Below are 22,796 nucleotides of genomic sequence, written 5' to 3'. Positions count from 1 at the left end.
GGCTTTCACAAAGGGAAAGAATTATGCATCTGTACCTCATTGCTCCTTTACCTAAATGAAAAGGATTGTGAGAAAGAACCCAGCATGTTCTTTCCATCCTAAGGCAATGTCTGGTTTTGATATTACAGGCCCCGCCCAACAGTCAGCACCGGGGCCACTTCTGTTGCGGTCTGGCCTGGCCTGACCTGTGCTCTCAGGGTTCACCCTCCTCCCTGGGATGCTGCCCTCTGTCCCCACCACAAACCCCAGGGGGCTCAGTGACCATCCCTCTGTGCCCACCTCACAGTCAGCCTGTCTGGAGACTGCCCCCGTGACTCACATCACAGCCACTTGCCGAAGGACGCCAAGGCTGGCTGCAGACAGCTGTCCGGGAATGAAGGAGCCTGGAGTCCTCTTGAGCCAGAGGCAACAGGAGTTCCAAGACATTTAGGGTAATAAAGTCACCTCTGTTAGGACCAAGTCCCAGTCACATATTTCAGTTCTTACTGGATGCTCTCTGTGGCAGGCCTCCACCCCGCCCCTAGATCTGGCAGATGGGCAGTGGGTAGGGAAAGCAGCGACAGCCAGAGCCCGATTTGAAAAGGCATCATGTGACACGTTGTCTCTGACTCTAAGTTGGCAGAGACCTAGGGACATGCAAGGAGAAGCACAGACAAAAAGACAACTCTCCTAAGGATTACAATTCCATTTAGTTTTCAATTTCTTATAAGAATGTCAGCCTCTGTTGAGAGGTTTGTGGTGAAGGCACTGCCATGGTGCAGAGGGACAGAGATCTCAGGGGGCAGTCACTTTGGCTATGGGACAAGACTCATACCTATGAATGTCCTCTGTTGGGAGAGGCATGTGCTGCCCAGGGAGTGGAACTGACCTAAAGAAAGACCTGACGTGTGACTCCATCATTGACAGGGCAGCTGGTTCTGTGCCCCTTGTTGGGTCTGTGGAGAGACAAGTACGGAGGCTCATACCACCTCACCCATAGGCCCTCCTTCCACCCCTCGTGCTCCTGGAAACCTCGTTAAGTCCCAAGCCCGCGGCTGGCCCCTAGGAACACAGGTTGCCATGAGGCTAAACTCCCTTCCCCTGGAGCCAAACAGCCAGGGCTTTGCCTGTTGGCCTAAGAGGTGCCTGTGCTTTTCCAGGAAGGACAGGGGGATCTGGATCCAGCCCCCAGTGGGGAGGGCTACTGGAATTCCGGGCAAGTGCTGACCCACGTTTTGGACTCCATCCGCAGAAGAACAAGTTGAATTTCCTACTCTTTGACCACCTGGGTCCCAGAATTCTTCAGGGAGAAGCTCCACTTAACACCAGCCAGCTTTTGCTCACAGACTCCACGGAGCTCAGGGTTATGGGGGGAAGAGGAGGTGGGGAGGACATCAGGAGTTCATCAGCAGCCCCTGATGAACCAGACACAGCTATTTCTAAAATCAAATGCCACAGCCAGTCCTCCAAGGGATCACATTCTCTGGGCGACCACGTTCAGATACAGGGCAAGAAGCAAAGCAAACAATGGAAATGGTTTCTTTGTTTCACTCAGGACTGGCTCTGGCCACACTAAAACTGCGGTGACAGCGGCTTGTTCTCAGTTTCTCAGTGTCCGCCCACCCCACCCCTGCCATCTTCCCAGTCTGCATAAGCACACACATCATCTTTCTGTCCCTTTCCCCACTTTCCCTCGCCCTGCCCCTTGACCTCTGGTGGGGCCTGAGCCCTCCCGGTGTCCTCTGCCCACCCAGGGCTCCGACCTCCTTTATCCCACAAAGGGCCTCCCATCTTGGGTACCCCATGCTCTGAACTTCTCCAACTGCCAGAAACACTCACTGGCTATGAAAGCTTGAGAAGCTGTTGAACCTCATGGACACTCAGTTTCCACAGTTGTTAAAAAGAAAATGTGGTATCTTCCTCCGAATGTCCTGGAAAAGATGCAACGAAACGTGGGCGTGAATATGCAGCCAGTAGGCAGCAGTATAGTGGTGCGCGTGGGAAAGTGTGGCCGTGCTCCCACGCTAGCTGGTAAAGTTCAAAGCCCAGTGCTCCCTGAAGCACCACCCACCCAGCCCCGGTTACCCAGGCCCTCGCCGGGACCCTTGCAGACCGCCGCCCCCTGGACCAGCTGCTGGGGGTAACGCCCAGCTCTAGGGTGCAGGGGCTCCAGGGCCCACTCAGCGCCAGGACCAGCGTTGGTTCTCATGGGTCGTTTGCCCAGGCAGCGCCAGTTGTTAAAAAATCTGTGCTTCCCTCCTGGAGACAATGTGTTTGAATGTGCCTGTGTTGTAAGTTGAGGCATAGACCACATGATCGTAAGGGGGGCTAAGGTATGGAGGGGGAACCCTTTGAACCGTATCAGTCATTTGTGCCTTAGAGTAGGTGAACAAAGGAAAGGAGAAGAGGGTTTCTTAGGGACCAGGAGGTAAGGTGAAAGGAGGAGGTGAAATGCTGAGGCAGGAAGGGAAGAAAGGGCCTGGAAAGGGGAAACAAATTCAGGCGACTTTCTCCACTTTGTCTAGAGACCTGCTTCTCACCACCAGTGTTTTAAATTCCTTGGAGCCGAAGTACAATATGCCCGGAAAACTCACGTCCTCCAGGAAGAAGAAAGGAAGTGGCCAGCACAGGCGGTACTGCAGGGGCCCGCTTGCCAGCCTGTGCCCCACGATCACCCAGGGGCCGGGGATGAGCACCAGCCTCGTGGCAGGAAGCCTGACTGTAGGCCCAGCCGCACACTGACTTGCAGTGTGTGTGTGTGTGTGTGTGTGCGCGTGTGCATGTTGTGCGTTGTGTGTGTTTGTACATGTGTTGTGTGTGTCCTGTTGGTCAAGCTGCTTACGTCTCTCTGAGCCTCCACTGCCCCTCCTCTGCGATGCATGGATTCAGTCACCTGCCCAGTGGCCCTCACAGACTGATGAAAGCTCGAAGAGAGCCGGTGCATAGAAGGCCTTTATGAATTATGAATTGCTTTTCCACCATATGGTGTTGTGATAATCCGCTCCATTCAGAAAGAAGCAGAGCTGGGAGTGGGGAGGAGTGACTCAGGAAGCTCAAGGCGGGAGTGAGGGCTGAGGAGCTAGTCAGCGGCCCAGAATAGAACCATTCTCAGAGCCTGGAGCCCGACTCCTGGGCCAGGCCCGTCGGCAGCTGGTGGGCTCCAGGCCGACAGGGCCCCAGGCTACCTGCTCCCCCCACCAACCCACCCTCACCCCCCTCCCCAGGTGGCCGCCCGCCCGGCCAGGCCAGGGCAAGCCGGCGGCCCTCGGCTCCCAGGCAGGAAGTGGAAGCAGCGACTCCTCCTTCGACTTCGCCGAGAATCCAAGCGGCCCTCCCGCTCCAGGAGCTGAGTGCTCACTGCCAAATGCCGCCCCGGCCCCTTGCCAACGATCCCCACCATCAAAACTCCCCCGCAGACGAGACCTACAACGCACGTGGGCTCAGGAGCTCCCAGGCCCCGACGAGGCACGCTGGCCCCCGTCCCACCTGCCCCAGCCGGGCTCCAGCCCTTCCGTTCCAAGGCAGGCAGCAGACACCGGTCCCCGCAGGGCTCAAGACCCAAGAAGTATGAGGGCTCGGGGTCTGGAAGCAAGCTGGCCCGCCTGGGCGTAACTAGGCGGGGATTTGATGTTTCACAAACAAACAGGGCTCCAAGGCATTCCTGCCGCTTGCTCAGGCCAAGGAAAGCAAGGTAATTACTCAAGGAATAGTGACCTCATCAGGAAAGTAGGCTCCCCAGTCTCTCACACAAACCCCGTATCCCCAAACAACCCAGGAGACTCCGTTTGTCATGAAAAACCCCAGAGAGGCACTGCCGTGTAGACGAAGCAGGTGGCCAGTTTAGAAGCCGGCTGGAAAGCGGGTTGGAGACTTTTCCCTGCTGTCTGGAGAAACCACCCTCCCAGGGGAACGGGTTCCAGCCTCAGGGTCCTGCCCTCTTGCCACACATAAAGAAACCAGAACAAAGCCAAGGCTTTTGTCATCTGGGCTCCCTAGGACCCTGGCGGTCAGCGTGCTGCCTCTGCAGCCCCTGGGAGCTGGTGCTCCTGTGAAGCCGCTCAGCCTGGTCCTGTTTCACTTTCCCATCTTCTGCTTTGTTCTTCCTCAGGATGCGGTGGGAGGCGGAGATTGGGGAAGGAAGCAGGAAGTAGGAGAAGGGATGCCTGGCTATTCTGTCTGTCTACTCCCTGCTCCTTCAGCCAGGGGGGAGGAAGGACAGAAAGCCAAGCCTGGCCTTTGAAACTGGATAAACACACTGCTAGGCGCCTAGGGCTGTGTGCCAGGGGCTACCCAAAGCCACAGGCTAAACCCACACATCTTCCTGGGCCCTCCAGCTGGGGTGCAGTGAACTCCCTTACATTTAGATAAATGCAGCTATATCAACAAGAGCGAACATTACTGGGTGTTTACCATGTGCCAGACACTGTGCTAAGTGCTTAAAGTGCCTTGGCTCACGTAGCCCTCCAAACAACACTGTGAGGCAGTTCTTTCTTTTACCCACTCCATCTACCCCTACGTAGAGAGAGAGAGGCTTGTCTGAAGTCACAAAGCCATCGGTGACAGGCCTGGAGATCTGACTCTGGAGACCACTGAATGTAGATGTCCGATTTGTGCACTGCCCTCAGGAGCCCTACTAGAGGCAAGTGTCATTGCTTTCTCCACACAAAGACACTGCTGGCTGGCCCTGAAGGGGCACCTACCCGGAGGGGGCAAACTTGACTCAAATATTTCAGTTACACTTTGAGGCTCTCTTTGGAGGTGTTGTACCAAAAGAGCAATAAATTTTACATATAGATAGACAGATGGATAAATAGATAGAGAGAGAGAGAGAGATCTTCCTCTTTCCTTCCCTTCCTTTTCTTTCTTAACCAACTTAGTCCTATAGTTGTCTGTCCTGGCAAAGCAAGACAGGCATCCATACAGGGTAAGAGAGCAGGGCCATAGTGACCCAGAGGGGAGGAGGGCTGGATCCTTTTGAGATAAAGGACACTACTGGAACAATTGGAGAGACGGGAGCAGAGTGTGCAGATAGATGGCAGTCGTGTGTCCATGTTAGTTTCCTCATTGGCTGGTTCTGTTGGGGTTATATAGGGGAAGGTCTTTACGTGGAGGCTATCATGCCAGCAACTTACTCTTAAAATTTTATTACTTTTACCTTTTCATTTACTTTTAAAACAAACCAGCAATGCATGCATATACTCTCATGGTAAAAAAAAAAAAAAAATCAAGCAATACAGAAACTGCAATAAGGAAGAACCTTTGTATTCTATTACAAGTTAATCACTAAAGGGATGTTGCCTATACCCTTATATTACACATAATGGCCCATCTCTGGGAACCCTGCCTAAACCCCCCCCCCAGCTAATAAACATTAAGCTAAAATACCTTTGTTTAGCTCACAGGAAACATCCTGACCAGGCCTACCTGTGAATGACTGCAGGAAGGAAGAAATTAACACACCCCCTCTGGAGGCTGACCAGAACCAGGAAATGTTTGACTTTACTCCCTCTCTTTTTAGTATAAAAGAAGCCTGAATTCTAACTTAGGCAAGATGGTTCTTTGGGACACGAGTCCACCATTTTCTCGGTCTGCTGGCTTTCTGAATAAAGTTTCTAGCTATTCCTTGCCCCAACAACTCGTTTCTCAATTTACTGGCTTCTCGCATGGCAAACAGTACGAGCTTAGACTCAGTAACAAATCTATTCCTTTAAAAACATAAATCTCCACCCCACCCCTTCAACCTCAGCACATTTTTCAGAAGTCAACACTATTATTGAGGTGGCATTTTCATAGAATACAAGTATATAGGTAAGAGAATAGATCTTCAAAGTTCTCATCACAAGGAAAAAAACTCTATGTGAGTTCATGTGAGATGATAGATGATAACTAAACTTGTGATGATCGTTTCACAATATATACATACATCAAATCATTGTGTTGTACAACTTAAACTAATACAATGTTCTATGTCAATTATATCTCAATAAAACTGGGGAAAAATAGAGAGATTGGTTCAAGCTGGCAGAGTAGAAGGACATGCGCTCACTCACTCTTGCAAGAGCGCCGGAATCACAACTAACCACTGAACAATCATCGACAGGAAAACACTGAAACTCACCAAAAAAATACCCCACATCCAAAGACAAAGGAGAAGCCTCAATGAGACGGTAGGAGGGGCACAATCACAATAAAATCAAATCCCATAACTGCTGGGTGGGGGACTCACAAACTGGAGAACACTTATACCACAGAAGTCTACCCACTGGAGTGAAGGTTCTGAGCCCCACGTCAGGCTTCCCAACCTGGGGGTCCGGCAACAGGAGGAGGAATTCCTAGAGAATCAGACTTTGAAGGATAGCAGGATTTGACTGAAGGACTTCGACAGGACTGGGGGAAACAGAGACTCCACTCTTGGAGGGCACACACAAAGTAGTGTGAGCATCGGGACCCACGGGAAGAAGCAGTGACCCCATAGGAGACTGAACCAGACCTACCTGCTAGTGTTGGAGGGTCTCCTGCAGAGGCAGGGGGTGGCTGTGGCTCACTGTGGGGACAAGGACACTGGCAGCAGAAGTTCTGGGAAGTACTCCTTGAAGTGAGCCCTCCCAGAGTCTGCCATTAGCCCCACCAAAGAGCTGGGTAGGCTGCAGTGCTGGGTCGCCTCAGGCCAAACAACCAACAGGGAGGGAACCCAGCCCCACCCATCAGCAGACAAGTGGATTAAAGTTTTACTGAGCTCTGCCCACCAGAGCAACACCCAGCTCTACCACCACCAGTCCCTCCCACCAGGAAGCTTGCCCAAGCCTCTTAGATACCCTCATCCACCAGAGGGCAGACAGCAGAAACAAGAAGAACTACAATTCAGCAGCCTGTGGAAGGAAAACCACATTCACAGAAAGACAGACAAGACGAAAAGGCAGAGGACTATGTACCAGATGAAAGAACAAGATAAAGCCCCAGAAAAACAAATAAATGGAGATAGGCAACCTACCAGAAGAAGAATTCAGAATAATGATAGTGAGAATGATCCAGGACCTCGGAAAAAGAATGGAGGCAAAGATCGAGAAGATGCAAGAAATGTTTAACAAAGACCTAGAAGAATTAAAGAACAAGCAAACAGAGATGAACAATACAATAACTGAAATGAAAAATACACTAGAAGGAATCAATAGCAGAATAACTGAAGCAGAAGAATGGATAAGTGACCTGGAAGACAGAATGGTGGAATTCACTGCCGCAGAACAGAAGAAAGGAAAAAGAATGAAAAGAAATGAAGACAGCCTAAGAGACTTCTCGGACAACATTAAACGAAACAATATTTACATTATAGGGGTCCCAGAAGGAGAAAAGAGAGAGAAAGAACCCAAGAAAATATTTGAAGAGATTATAGTCAAAAACTTCCCTAACATGGGAAGGGAAATAGCCACCCAAGTCCAGGAAGCGCAGAGAGTCCCATGCAGGATAAACCCAAGGAGAAACACACCGAGACACACAGTAATCAAATTGGCAAAAATTAAAGACAAAGAAAAATTATTGAAAGCAACAAGGGGAAAATGACAAATAACATACAAGGGAACTACCATACGGTTAACAGCTGATTTCTCAGCAGAAACTCTACAAGCCAGAAGGAAGTGGCACGTATATTTAAAGCGATGAAAGGGAAGACCCTACAAGCAAGATTACTCTACCTGGCAAGGATCTCATTCACATTCAACAGAGAAATCAAAAGCTTTACAGACAAGCAAGAGCTAAGAGAATTCAGCACCACCAAACCAGCTCTACAACAAATGCTAAAGGAACTTCTCTAAGTGGGAAACACAAGAGAAGAAAAGGACCTACAAAAACAAACCCATAACAGTTAAGAAAATGGTAATAGGAACATACATACCAATAATTACCTTAAACATGAATGGATTCAATGCTCCAACCAAAAGACACAGGCATGCTTAATGGGTACAAAAACAAGACCCATATATATGCTGTCTACAAGAGACCCACTTCAGATCTAGGGACACATACAGACTGAAAGTGAGGGGATGGAAAAAGATATTTCATGCAAATGGAAAACAAAAGAAAGCTGGAGTAGCAATACTCATATCAGATAAAATAGACTTTAAAATAAAGAATGTGACAAGGACAAGGAAGGACACTACATAATGATCAAGGGATCAATCCAAGAAGAAGATATAACAATTATAAATATATATGCACCCAACATAGGAGCACCTCAATACATAAGGCAACTGCTAACAGCTATAAAAGAGGAAATTGACAGTAACACAATAACAGTGGGGGACTTTAACACCTCAATTACACCAATGGACAGATAACCCAGACAGAAAATTAATAAGGAAACACAAGCTTTAAATGACACAATAGACCAGATAGATTTCATTGATATTTATAGGACATTCCATCCAAAAACAGCAGATTACATTTTCTTCTCAAGTGCACAGAGAACATTCTCCAGGATAGATCACATCTTGGGTCACAAATCAAGCCTCAGTAAATTTAAGAAAACGGAAATCATATCAAACATCTTTTCCAAGCACAATGCTATGAGATTAGAGATCAATTACAGGGAAAAAAACGTAAAAAACACAAACACATGGAGGCTAAACGATACGTTACTAAATAACCAAGAGATCACTGAAGAAATCAAAGATGAAATCAAAAAATACCTAGAGACAAATTACAACAAAAACAAGATGATCCAAAACCTATGGGATGCAGCAAAAGCAGTTCTAAGAGGGAAGTTTATAGCAATACAAGTCTACCTCAAGAAACAAGAAAACTCTCAAATAAACCATCTAACCTTACACCTCAAGGAACTACAGAAAGAAGAACAAACAAAACCCAAAGTCAGCAGAAGGAAAGAAATCATCAAGATCAGAGCAGAAATAAATGAAATAGAAACAAAGAAAACAATAGCAAAGATTAATAAAACTAAAAGCTGGTTCTTTGAGAAGATAAACAAAATTGATAAACCTTTAGCCATACTCATCAAGAAAAGGAGGGAGAGGACTCAAATCAATAAAATCAGAAATGAAAAAGGAGAAGTTACAACGGACATGGCAGAAATACAAAGCATCATAAGAGACTACTACAAGGAACTCTATGCCTATGAAATGGACAACCTGGAAGAAATGGACAAATTCTTAGAAAGGTATAACCTTCCAAGACTGAACCAGGAAGAAATAGAAAATATGAACAGACCAACCACAGGTAATGAAATTGAAACTGTGATTTAAAACCTTCCAACAAACAAAAGCCCAGGACCAGATGGCTTCACAGGTGAATTCTATCAAACATTTAGAGAAGAGCTAACATCCACCCGTCTCAAACTCTTCCAAAAAATTGCAGAGGAAGGAATACTCCCAAACCCATTCTATGAGGCCACCATCACCGTGATACCAAAACCAGACACAGATACTACAAAAAAAGAAAATTACAGACCAATATCACTGATGAATATAGATGCAAAAATCCTCAACAAAATACTAGCAAACAGAATCCAACAACACATTAAAAGGATCATACACCATGATCAAGTGGGATTTATCCCAGGGATGCAAGGATTCTTCAAATACACAAACTAATCAATGTGATACACCATATTAACAAATTGAAGAAGAAAAACCATATGATCATCTCAATAGATGCAGAAAAAGCTTTTGACAAAATTCAACATGCATTTATGATAAAAATTATCCAGAAAGTAGGCTTAGTGGGAACCTACCTCAACATAATAAAGGCCATATACGACAAACCCACAGCAAACATCATTCTCAATGGTGAAAAACTGAAAGCATTTCCTCTAAGATCGGGAACAAGACAAGGATATCCACTCTCACCGCTATTATTCAACATAGTTTTGGAAGTCCTAGCCCTGGCAATCAGAGAAGAAAAAGAAGTAAAAGGAATATAATGGAAAAGAAGAAGTAAAACTGTCACTGTTTGCAGATGACATGATACTATACATAGAGAATCCTAAAGATGCCACCAGAAAACTACTAGAGCTAATCAATGAATTTGGTAAAGTTGCAGGATACAAAATTAATGCACAGATATCTCTTGCATTCCTATACACTAACAAAGAAAGATCGGAAAGAGTAATTAAAGAAACATCCCATTCACCATTGCAACAAAAAGAATAAAATACCTAGGAATAAACCTACCTAAGGAGGTAAAAGACCCATACTCAGAAAACTATAAGACACTGATGAAAGAAATCAAAGATGACACAAACAGATGGAGAGATATACCATGTTCTTGGATTGAAAGAATCAACATCGTGAAAATGACTATATTACCCAAAGGAATCTACAGGTTCAATGCAATCCCTACCAAATTACCAGTGGCATTTTTTACAGAACTAGAAAAAAAAATCTTAAAATTTGTATGGAGACACAAAAGACCCCGAATAGCCAAAGCAGTCTTGAGGGGAAAAAATGGAGCTGGAGGAATCAGACTCCCTGACTTCAGACTATACTACAAAGCTACAGTAATCAAGACAATATGGTACTGGCACAAAAACAGAAATATAGATCAATAGAACAGGAGAGAAAGCCCAGAGATAAACCCACACACCTATATGGTCAACTAATCTATGACAAAGGAGGCAAGGATATACAATGGAGAAAAGACATTCTCTTCAATAAGTGGTGCCAGGAAAACTGGACAGCTACATGTAAAAGAATGAAATTAGAACACTCCCTAACCATACACAAAAATAAACTCAAAATGGATTAGAGACCTAAATGTAAACCGGACACTATAAAACTCTTAGAGGAAAACATAGGAAGAACACTCTTTGACATAAATCACAGCAAAATCTTTTTTGATCCACCTCCTAGAGTAATGGAAATAAAAACAAAAATAAACAAATGGGACCTAACTGGGAGAAAATATTTGCAAACAAATCAATGGATAAAGGATTAATCTCCAAAATATATAAACAGCTCAAGCAGCTCAATATTAAAAAAACAAACAACCCAATCAAAAAATGGGCAGGGGCTTCCCTGGTGGCGCAGTGGTTGAGAGTCTGCCTGCCAATGCAGGGGACACGGGTTCGGGCCCTGGTCTGGGAAGATCCCACATACCGCGGAGCAACTAGGCCCGTGAGCCACAACTACTGAGCCTGCGTGTCTGGAGCCTGTGCTCCGCAACAAGAGAGGCCGCAACAGTGAGAGGCCCGCGCACTGCGATGAAGAGTGGCCCCCACTCGCCGCAACTAGAGAAAGCCCTCGCACAGAAACGAAGACCCAACACAGCCAAAAATAAATGAATAAATAAATAAATTTAAAAAAAAAAAATGGGCAGAAGACCTAAATAGACATTTCTCTGAAGAAGACATACAGATGGCCAAGAAGCACATGAAAAGCTGCTCAACATCACTAATTATTAGAGAAAAGCAAATCAAAACTACAATGAGGTATCACCTCACACTAGTTAGAATGAGCATCATCAGATAATGTACAAACAACAAATGCTGGAGAAGGTGTGGAGAAAAGGGAACCCCCTTGCACTGTTGGTGGGAATGGAAATTGATATAGCCACTATGGAGAACAGTATGGAGGTTCCCTAAAAAACTAAAAATAGAATTACCAGATGACCCAGCAATCCCACTACTGGGCATATACCCAGCAAAAACCATAATTCAAAAAGACACATGCACCCCAATGTTCATTGCAGCACTACTTACAATAGCCAGGTCATGGAAGCAACCTAAATGCCCATCAACAGACGAATAGATAAAGAAGATGTGGTACATATATACAATGCAATATTACTCGGCCATAAAAAGGAACGAAATTGGGTCATTTGTAGAGACTGTCATACAGAGTGAAGTAAGTCAGAAAGTGGAAAACAAATATCGTATATTAACGCATATATGTGGAACCCAGAAAAATGGTACAGATGAACTGGTTTGCAGGGCAGAAATGGAGACACAGATGTAGAGAACAAACGTATGGACACCAAGGGGGAAAGTGGTGGTGGTGGTGTGATGAATTGGGAGATTGGGACTGACATATATACACTAATATGTATAAAATAGATAACTAATAAGAACTTGCTGTATAAAAAATAAATAAAATAAAATTCAAAAAAAAGAAACTAGGAAAAAATAAATAAAGAAAAAATGCCAAGAAACAATAATATAAAAAATTCCTTTTAATACTCACTATAGAAAAAAGAAATACTGTTGTTAAACTTTCATTACATTGGTTGTTAAAGTCAAAAAAGATTAGTAAGATATGTGCTGCTTTTGGGGAAAAAAAACATATAAACAACAGACCTTTAAATGGTTCAGGAGAAAATAATGTTCTTTGCACTGTGCTTTTTAATTTCTAAATTAGAGATTGCTTCAAATAAATTTTAACTAAAAAGAAAACACACACACACAAAGCATGAGCCTTGAAAGAAAATTGGTTCTTAGGTTGAGACCCCCAGGGCACATCTTCATGGTCTTCTGCTATTAGAGGCACTAAAATAAAAATGTCTGGGGAGTCTGGCCCCAGACAAGCCAAGCTGTCTGGAAATTCCAGGTGCTCTGAGCTCCCCTGGGAGTGGAGGGTTCCCTCCTGCAGATCCATGCTGCCGTGTCTGCTCACACCCTCCAGCCTCTACTTGGGAGTTCCAGCCGTGAAGGTGGTATAAGAATCATGCCTTGGCCTGCAGGTTCTCCACCGCCTAGGAGACCCAGCTCCCACCCACCACCGGGAGCAAAGATGCCTGCCAGGTATCATCTTACTGATCACTCTACCAAGAAATGGTGTTTGTACTCTGGGTTCCCTCTCCACAAGGCACTGGTTACCACTGATGGAGAAACTGTGGGAGGGAGGGTGGCGTGAAAAAGTGCCAGCCTCACTGATGGTGGCATCCCCAGCCTGGGGTTGTCCCTGCACAACTTCTGCACCATGAAGACTGCTCCTACCTGCTCCTCTGGGCTCAGAGCAAGGGGCACGGATATCTCCCCCATTTCCAATGACCTGACTGTGCTGTTGGATAGTCTTTCATTCTAAGGACCCAGAGAAGGCTGGAAACTCCTTCAGTGAGCCTGACCAGCACCACAGCTGACTTGCAGAGGGACAGAAAGCTGCCTGGGGCTCTGGGAGCCTGGAGGAGGGGGTCAGGCCCTCAGCCGGCCCATTACTCAGCAGGTGAGCCGGTTGCAAAAGAAGTGGTTGTGGTCCAGTGTCCAGTGTAACAGCACAAACAGTGTGGAGGTGCACAGTCAGTGCCCCGGGCTCCTTCACATAAAATTGCTGCATCACATGCGCTTGGAGACGGGTTGGGGGGGGCAGGCACAGAAAAAAACAGGTTGGCTTCTTGATGTGAGAACATTTCTCCAGCCTCAGAACATTTCTAAACTCCTTACTCTGATCACAAATGCAGGTGAGAACCATGGGCCTGATTCCTCAGTAACTCCCAAGTAAATTCACGGAGCGCTGGGGATCTCCAGAATGAAAGACCCTCCCCCCACCAAGAAACCTGGATTTGTGGCAGAGATTTCAGAAGCACGTCCTCCTCCACAGTTTAATATTGTGTCTTGAAATGCAATCCCTGCCTTCCCTGTAAGACAACAAAAAGCAAAAGTTCTCCTAAGGAAACACCAAATTTAACAGTGCCGAAACTGGAATTACGGGGCAAGCAAGAGGAGGAGGTTAGGAAATATAAGCCAGCAGAAGTGAGCTGGGAATCAGGTGTGAGAGTTTGCAACAGGAGTCAGAAAGAAAAAGAGAAAAGAAAAGGAGCTTAAAGAAGCTTAGAATCAGAAAGCTGGATGATTTCAGACAGGATAAACTAATCATTCAGCAAACTGTGCCAGACACTGAGAATGCACAAATGAAAAGACAGTCCTTTCTCTTGAAAAATGCAATGGTCTAGTGGAAGACACAGACATAAACCAATTAGAAAACCACATGATCCTTGGTACAGTTGAGGCCTTTACAGGCTCCTCAAGGATAATAAAGGAGTGAGCCTCTGACTGGGGGAGTTGGGGACATCTGAGCTGGGTAGACGAGCACACGTTTTGCCAAGAAAAGGGAAAGGGCCTGAGGACATTCCAATGATAAGTCAGTTAGAAAGGACTCCAAGGAAAGGTGCAAAGAAACCAGTCCAGGGAGATTTCTCTTCCTGTGAGAGAGTAGCATTCCTGGGCAAGATGTCTGGACCCTTTGGCAAGAGGTTTGGGGAATGCAATGCAGGTTGGCCTGAACTCAAGGGGACGGTGGGCAGGGAGAGGGAATGGTCTGGATTATACTTTACATGTAGGCTTTCACCTCAGATTACTTACGCATAAAATAGGGATAATAATTAGTACTCTGCAAAGTGATGGTAAAAATATCACTAGAGATTATCATACTAAGTGAAGTAAGTCAGAAAGAGAAAGACAAATACCATATGATATCACTTACATGTGGAATCTAAAGTATGACACAGGGCTTCCCTGGTGGCGCAGTGGTTGAGAATCTGCCTGCTAATGCAGGGGACACGGGTTCGAGCCCTGGTCTGGGAAGATCCCACATGCCGCGGAGCAACTAGGCCCGTGAGCCACAACTACTGAGCCTGCGCGTCTGGAGCTTGTGCTCCGCAACGAGAGGCTGCGACAATGAGAGGCCCGCGCACCGCGATGAAGAGTGGCCCCCGCACCGTGATGAAGAGTGGTCCCCGCTTGCCACAACTGGAGAGAGCCCTCGCGCAGAAATGAAGACCCAACACAGCCATAAATAAATAAATAAATAAATTAAAAAAAAAAAAAAAGAGTGGCCCCCGCTTGCCGCAACTAGAGAAAGCTCTCGCACAGAAACGAAGACCCAACACAGCCAAAATTAAATAAATAAATTAACTAAAAAAAAAAAAAAAAAGATAAAGTATGACACAAATGAACCTATCTACGAAATAGAAACAGATTCACAGACACAGAGAACAGACTTGTCATTGCCAAGGGGGAGGGAGGTGGGGTAGGGATGGATTGGGAGTTTGGGATTAGTAGATGCAAACTATTACATAGAGAATGGATAAACAACAAGGTCCTACTGTATAGCCCAGAGAACTATATGCAATACCCTGTGATAAACCATAATGGAATTTTAAAAAAAGAATGTATATATATACATATATATATATATGTATATATATATGTATATATATATATATGTATATATATATATGTACAACTGAATCACTTTGTTGTTCAGCAGAAATTAACACATCATTGTAAATCAACTATACTTCAATTTAAAAAATATTATATAATATACATCCTAAAAAAAAAAAGTTAACCACCCTCAGTTTACCCAGAGGAATTCAAGATGATCCATCTCTTTCCTGGGAACTAGAATGCCTGAGAAAGCAGGGTTGGTACCGTGCCCTCTAAAGGAGAGAAGAGCCCTTTCGACACTCCCACCTCGCCAACGAGTGGAGGGAGCTGCAGGAGAGGCCCTGATGGTGGCCCCGCAGGCAGCCATCACCCCAGCCCCACCCCTGTGAAGCCAAACCTGAGGCAGGTCACCCATCCCCCCCAATAGCTGAGGTCATTCCTGAGTATAGGAGCCTATGGCTATGAGGCGTGGAGCTCACAGCAGCGATGGAGGCTCTTGCCCAGGGCACAGAGCTCCGTGGCACCTGTGGCCCAGGAACAAATATGACCCCATGGCTGGTTGTGCCTCTCGGAAGAAGAAACTCTGGGCAAGGGACATGGAGCCAACCTTCAGGGGAATGATGCTGGTACGGGCCGAATTGTGTGCCCCTAAAGGGTCACATATCGAAGTCCCAACACCCAGTACCTTGGAACGTGACCTTATTTGGAGAAAGGGTCTTGACAGAGCTAATCAAGTTAAAACGAGGCCATTAGTGTGGGCCCTAGTCCATTATGACCGGTGTCCTTGTAAGAAGAGGAGATTTGGACACAGAGACACACTTGGAGGGAAGAGGATGTGATGAGACACAGGGAGAAGACAGCCAACTACAAGCCAAGGAGAGGGACCTGAGACAGATCCCTCCCTCACAACCTCAGAAGGAACCAACCCTGCTGACACCTTGATTTCAGACTTCCAGCCTCCAGGGCTGTGAGACAATCAATTTCGGTTGTTTAAGCCTCCTTCCACCCAAGTCGGTGGTGCTTTGTTACAGCAGCCCAAGCAAACTAATCCAGATGCCCACGCAACTCCATTCTCCACTGTGGCCCCCTTCAGGCAGGGTTTCTCAAACCTGAATCATGTGTAGACCCCTTTTAAAGGAGGGGAAGAATTCTCTAGCTCCACACCCCACCCCTATGACAATTTAACTGATTTTTTTAATGTTACTTAAATAGTTATAAGAATCAAGCATAAATTTTTATTTTTGCTCTTGTAAAACGATAAAATCAAAACTGTATGTTCTCTGTATTGATTCTTTAAGATTATCAATTGAAATAAAATCCGAGAATTTAAAAATTCTTGTAGAGAGGTCATAAACCCTATGGTTGATATGAACTCTGGAATAGGATTGAGCTGTTATCCCCAGGGTAAGTTGCTCCGTTGATCAATATTTTGGATCAACATGTGATAAAATATTTTGACTAGCTGGTCTAGATGTTAATCACTCGGAGGATATTTTATTCTCCAAGGTCATCCCAACCAAAATTTTCGGCCCATTTAAAGTTTTGTTATCCCTTGATTTGGTTGATTTTTGTTGTTTTTGGACTAATTAATTAAAATTCCATGGAGTCAAAAGAAAATTCTTGTAGAGATCTTGGGGGTTTCACTTTGAGGAAAACTGACCTAAAAACTTTATGTTTGGGGAAGCTTCTATGTTCCCCTAAAGCAACACAATGAGTGGACATCGGTGAACAGCCCCAGGAATCATAGAATCACATGGACACCAGGATGGTGCAGTAACACTGGTGTGTCTCTGAGAAAACAACTTCTCTGTTCCCCTGCAGAGAATCTTCTTGAAATTAAGAAACTGATAGCTTCCCAGGGCTCGGGGCCTGTAGTCAGATGTTGAGCAGGAAGGAGGTTATGGAAGAGATAGTCACATGGAGATGGGTAGCTCCCCAAATGTGACTGTCCCTCCACAGTCACTGTGTCTATCTCATGGCAGATTTGCAGGCTTGGTTTAGCAAAATAAATAAATGAATAAACAAATAGACAGATAAATCATTTTTAAAGTATCCCATGTGTTATGGGCTGAACTGTGTTTCCCCCAAATTCATACATTGAAATCCCAACACTTAGTACCTCAGAATGTAACCATATTTAGAGATAGGGTTTTTAACAAGGTGATCAAAATTAAATGAAGTCATAAGCCTGGGGTCCTAATCCCATAGGATCGGCATCCTTATAAGAAGAAGACACCAGGGGTGCACAAGCACAGGGGAAAGGCCAGGTGAGAACACAATGAGAAAGGGCCATCTGCAAGCCAAGGAGAGAGGCCTCAGGAAAAACTGAACCTGGTAACACCTTGATCTCAGACTTCTAGCCTCCAGAACTGTGAGACAATACATTTCTGTTGTTTAAGCCCTTGTCTGTGGTATTTTGTTATAGCAGCCCTAGCAAACTAATACCCCCCCACATAGATGATCTTTCTCCAGGTCAACATTCCCCAGCGCATTATTTTGTTCATGATCTGAGTGGGCATCTTACAACACTGTGGAGGGCATCATGCTGGCTTCTGTGGGAGCTGTTGAGACCAAGGTTGGATATCTGTGGAAATGTCTCATCTCCCCCTACCAAACTGTCATTCTTTAGAGGCCAGAACTGCATCTTGTTTCTCTGTGAACAAGACCACGTAGGGGTCTCCCAGTAAGTATTTGCTAGCTGTGTGAATGAAAAATAGAAACAGGACATGATCTAATTTTATATTTAGAAATATATAAAGAATATATACTAAAACATTCATAAGAGATTATCTTTGCATGTAGGATTATGGATGATTTAACTTTTAATATTTTCATATCAGTGTTTTCTTTATTTCCCACAATAAATGTGTATTATTATTATTATAATAAGATAAGATAGGGGGTATTTATTTTGCCTTGCTTGTTGATTTGTGTACCCAGAGCTGTCACTCACTGAGATGATGAGAATGGAATTTAAATTCATTCCCCTGCTGATCAAACCTGGAAAAAAACCTGGGCCCTGATGAAGACCAGGGCCACAGTGACTTGTCCCGCTGTCCCCCCGAGTCCAGAGCACAGGTTCTTACACAGAATAAAGTCCCCAGATCATCGGCCAGCCCTAAGTCCTGTGATGTCGTAGGATACAAGGCCTGGTATCCAGGAAGGGGTGTCCAGCAGGCTAGGAGGAAGCAGGGAATTCAACACAAGGACCAGCGTGTTGCCTGCACTGGGGGCCACTGACAAGCCATCTAGATATTCATGTTGCTGGTCCAGGGAAATGAGGTCTGTGTCCATTCATGGAGCTTCTCAATGCAACGGTCACCCTGTCTCCTATGAAGATTTGTCATAGGATTTGTCAATGACATTTGTCAAATGTCAAAGATTTGCACAGGCTGCAGCTCACTCTTGGGCAAATTCAGCATCCACTATGTAACATAAATGGTCCTGAGACCCTCCAACCAAAATGATCTCTTATTTTATCCAACAAGAAGGTCTAAAATCCCCACCACCAGAAGCCACACTTAAGGTCAGGCATTATCTACTGGAGGATCTGAGGGTAACTGCTCGTTAATCCATCAGCATGTTAGCCTTCAGAAGTAGAGTCCCAAGGGATTGAGATGCAGGCCATGCACCTTCTGACACATGAAGAAGTTGAGTATCTACAACAGCTCTTCTCGAACATGAGCAATGCACAGACCCCTCTCAAAGGAAAAAAATCACTTGTATCCCCAATATTGACTCAATTTATTGTTATTCTAAAGCAACTTAAATACTTGCAGACACATAATTAGGTTGAAAAACATGCTTACAATATGGAAATGTATGTTGAATATGGAAAACTTAAATACCAATAAAATCCAAACTACTCTATTACTGTAATGTGACAAATTGAACTGTTTTGCTGAAGCTAATTCACTGTGTACAACTGGAGTGCAGTACTGACCACAGCTGCAAAGTTCTCATTCTGGAGACATTCAGGCCTGCAGCTCTCCTACCGAGTTCTCTCTATTTGAACTACCGTGAAACCTGCTCTGTATCAGCCACGGTCCAGTCTGGCTTTCTCTTGGCTCCAACACATCACTTACATATTCCATCCTCCTCCGTTCTTTTTCTACTAGACGATTAAAGATATTCTTATCTACTTGACACTTATGCCATTGTAAGCAGCAACAGTGAAATCCTGGCACCAAAAAGGAATCACTGCAACTTCAGTGACAAGACAATTACCCAGATCACCAAGACGATGCTAGATTATCACAAATGAGAGCACATCTTCAAAAATTCTCATTGATAACTCTGTGGATCTCCAGTTTGAGAAATGTTTAATCATAAGGTGGGCTACTGTCCGGAGAAAATAAACTCAGGTAGAGAACAAAGTTGGAGGAACCTTAAAGGAGGAAGCAGAAATTGTAATTGGTTGCTGTTAGGAAAATTCAAGAAAGAGGAGAAGGAGTTCGAAAGAAGTTAAGGAATGTAAACAGATAGAAAAGCAAACAAACAAAAAATACCTACTTTTATTATTGAAGATGACAATGATGTTTGGTTTGGTTTTGGCTAGGGCTGCCTCTGGATTTAACCTAACCATCTTAGCATATAACCATCTTATTATATAGTAGTATTTAGCGTGTGGTTGAATCAGACAACCCTGAGGAAAGATTTCAGTGCCACAGTTTCTCACATAAGTTCAAGAAGTTGCTTGAGCTCTCTAAATCTCAGCTTCCTTCTTTGCAAATAGGGATAATAATTGCACCTTCCTCAAATGGTTGTTTTGAGGATTAAATGACATAATCCATGTTTTTTAAAAATCACCAATGCAGTGAATGGCACATAGTAAGTGCTCAATTAATAACTATTTCCAACACAAAATTTATTTTAGCCACATTGACCATAAAAATAAACAAGGGACTTAAGAATAACTAAATTAACTAGTGTACAAACTTGCATTTGGTCTTATATTTTAAACTATTTTTCCTAATACATATTTATGAAATAAAATTTTATAAAATACATTGAAATGATTTATTAAAATTCATGTCAACAAAGAATAACAAACATTATCCAAAAGATCAATCTAAACTTGCATTGTTTCCCAATGATTGGCTTCCTGTATACCAATTCACTAGTCAGTTCTCCATAAGGCCACATATAAGAATTGTGTGAAATTTTATCATAAAATAACTCCACTTTGTTAAATATGTTTAAAATATTCAACAGGAGAGGAAAGATAAAACTACTTTTACATGTTTTAAAGGCTGGTAATTGCCGGGCTACTTAAGAAATTTGATGCAAAACAACTTTCACAGGAAACAGAGATGCCAAAATTAGTAGAAATTTGATTTCCAAGGAAATCATTCCTGGTTAGGGAAAAAAATCACTGGAGTCAAGTTGAGATAGGCTCTTTTCTCGTTTGTGTGTTTGCGTGTGTGTGCGTGCGCATGTGTGTGTATCCTCCATAAGAGGAAATGTGAAGTAGGACTCATCCAGGAAAAAGGAATTTGAGGGCTTCCTTCTTTTTAATATAAATTTATTTATTTATTTATTATTTATTTTTGGCTGTGTTGGGTCTTCGTCGCTGCACACGGGCTTTCTCTAGTTGTGGTGAGCAGGGAATACTCTTCATTGCGGTGCTCAGGATACCTTCGTTGCGGTGCTCAGGCTTCTCACTGCGGTGGCAGCTTGTCTTCTTGCGGAGCACGGGCTCTACATGAGCAGGCTTCAGTAGTTGTGGGTCACGGGCTCTAGAGCGCAGGCTCAGCAGTTGTGGTGCACCAGCTTAGTTGCTCGGTGGCAGGTGGTATCCTCCCGGACCAGGGCTGGAACCCATGTCCCCTGCGTTGACAGGCAGATTCTTAACCACTGCACCACCAGGGAAGTCCCTAAGGGCTTCCTTGAGATTAACAAAGTAGTTTTAGCAAGAGTAATATTAGCTGGTTGGAAGAAGTTAAACCCAGAGTACAATCATGAAGCAGGCAGGTCATCAATGATTCTCAAATAAATCAGCAAAGACAAAAATCCATGTGACTAACAGAGAGGTCAACAGGCAGCCAGTGCCCCAGGGCTTATAGATAAATGAGAAAACCCATAAGCAGGCTAACTATTTATCTCTCAAACCTATACACTTTTGAAAGTGAAAACGAACGCAAAAATAAATTAAAATTATATAAACTTTGAAATATGTATTTTTAATGGGCAAATTGAATTTATTGCATTGGTGAACTCATAAAATAGTTATATTCCAAAGTTATTTTAAAAAGTAAAATTCTTTCTTTAAAAGTAGCCAAGATCAGGAAACTTGCACAAGCCTCTTAGACAGCCTCATCCACCAGAGGGCAGACAGCAGAAGCAAGAAGAACTGCAATCCTGCAGCCTGTGGAACAAAAACCACATTCATAGAAAGATAGACAAGATGAAAAGGCAGAAGGCTATGTACCAGATGAAGGAACAAGATAAAACCCCAGAAGAACAACTAAATGAAGTGTAGATAGGCAACCTTCCAGAAAAAGAATTCAGAGTAATAATAGTGACGATGATCCAGGACCTCGGAAAAAGAATGGAGGCAAAGATCGAGAAGATGCAAGAAATGTTTAACAAAGACCTAGAAGAATTAAAGAACAAACAAAGAGAGATGAACAATACAATAATTGAAATGAAAAATACACTAGAAGGAATCAATAGCAGAATAACTGAGGCAGAAGAATGGATAAGTGACCTGGAAGACAGAACGGTGGAATTCACTGCTGCAGAAGAGAATAAAGAAAAAAGAATGAAAAGAAGTGAAGACAGCCTAAGAGACCTCTGGGACAACATTAAACACAACAACATTCACATTATAGGGGTCCCAGAAGGAGAAGAGAGAGAGAAAGGACCCGAGAAAATATTTGAAGAGCTTATAGTCGAAAACTTCCCTAACATGGGAAAGGAAATAGCCACCCAAGTCCAGGAAGCACAGAGAGTCCCATACAGGAAAAACCCAAGGAGAAACACACCGAGACACACAGTAATCAAATTGGCAAAAATTAAAGACAAAGAAAAATTATTGAAAGCAGCAAGGGAAAAATGACAAATAACATACAGATTTTTTAAATTAAATCTTGTAACATCTGAGCCCTCAATGTTTAATTGTTCAATTTCTCCTTTGCCTTTTTAGGGATAATTTTCAGTATACCCCTATTTGCAACTTGGTTTTTGATGGCTTCAGTTTGTTAAAAGCTTCCAACATTAAAGTTTTTTGGCCCTTCCTTCATTGACTACTTCGATTAAACATTTAAAATTGATTTTAATCTAAAAGCAATCAGAAGACTTATTTATAAAAAAAAGAAAAGTTTCTTCTGCTACCAATGAAGCCACATTAATATCAATTGCTTCCCTTTTTAGTATATATATAGGAAAACTTGGAATTGAAAATGAGTAAAATTAATCTAGAAGAAATGGTATTTGATCTAAATAAAAAGTCATGCTTCACTGAGCAATATGTAAATACATCTTGTGCAGCTGAGCAAAACTTTTAAGTAGATGCTGATGCAGCCTCAACAGATGTGTGTCTTCCGCTTTTTCTGCAGCCAGTGATATCATTATGGTTCCCCCACTGTGGACCATAAATGTCGACAAATGCTTTGTTCATGTTATAGTTTCATTATTGACTATCATTGAGACACAGACATCTGAGCATCTAATTTTTCATTAAGTACAAACTTTTCATTTTTTTAGCTGA

At 43.9% G+C, this 22,796-nt stretch overlaps 1 long non-coding RNA gene across 2 annotated transcripts in view; it reads right to left on the bottom strand.

The window, feature by feature from the left end:
- Positions 1 to 58: 58 nt before the first annotated feature.
- The window catches only part of LOC309615370, a 29,559-nt gene continuing 6,821 nt past the window's right edge, over positions 59 to 22,796 (bottom strand). Inside the window, exon 3 of one of the 2 annotated variants that reach the window (XR_014236776.1) lies at positions 59 to 1,910. This is a non-coding gene — a long non-coding RNA (uncharacterized lncRNA). Of the gene's footprint in view, positions 1,911 to 15,154; positions 20,915 to 22,796 lie in introns of those variants that run through there. The other variant, XR_014236777.1, reaches the window with a different exon arrangement.

This window comes from Balaenoptera borealis (genome assembly GCF_965194805.1).
Source record: "Balaenoptera borealis genome assembly, chromosome: 17".
Taxonomy (NCBI): domain Eukaryota; kingdom Metazoa; phylum Chordata; class Mammalia; order Artiodactyla; family Balaenopteridae; genus Balaenoptera; species Balaenoptera borealis.
Note: the sequence above shows the minus strand (reverse complement) of the source record. Positions and strands in the feature narration are given on the sequence as shown.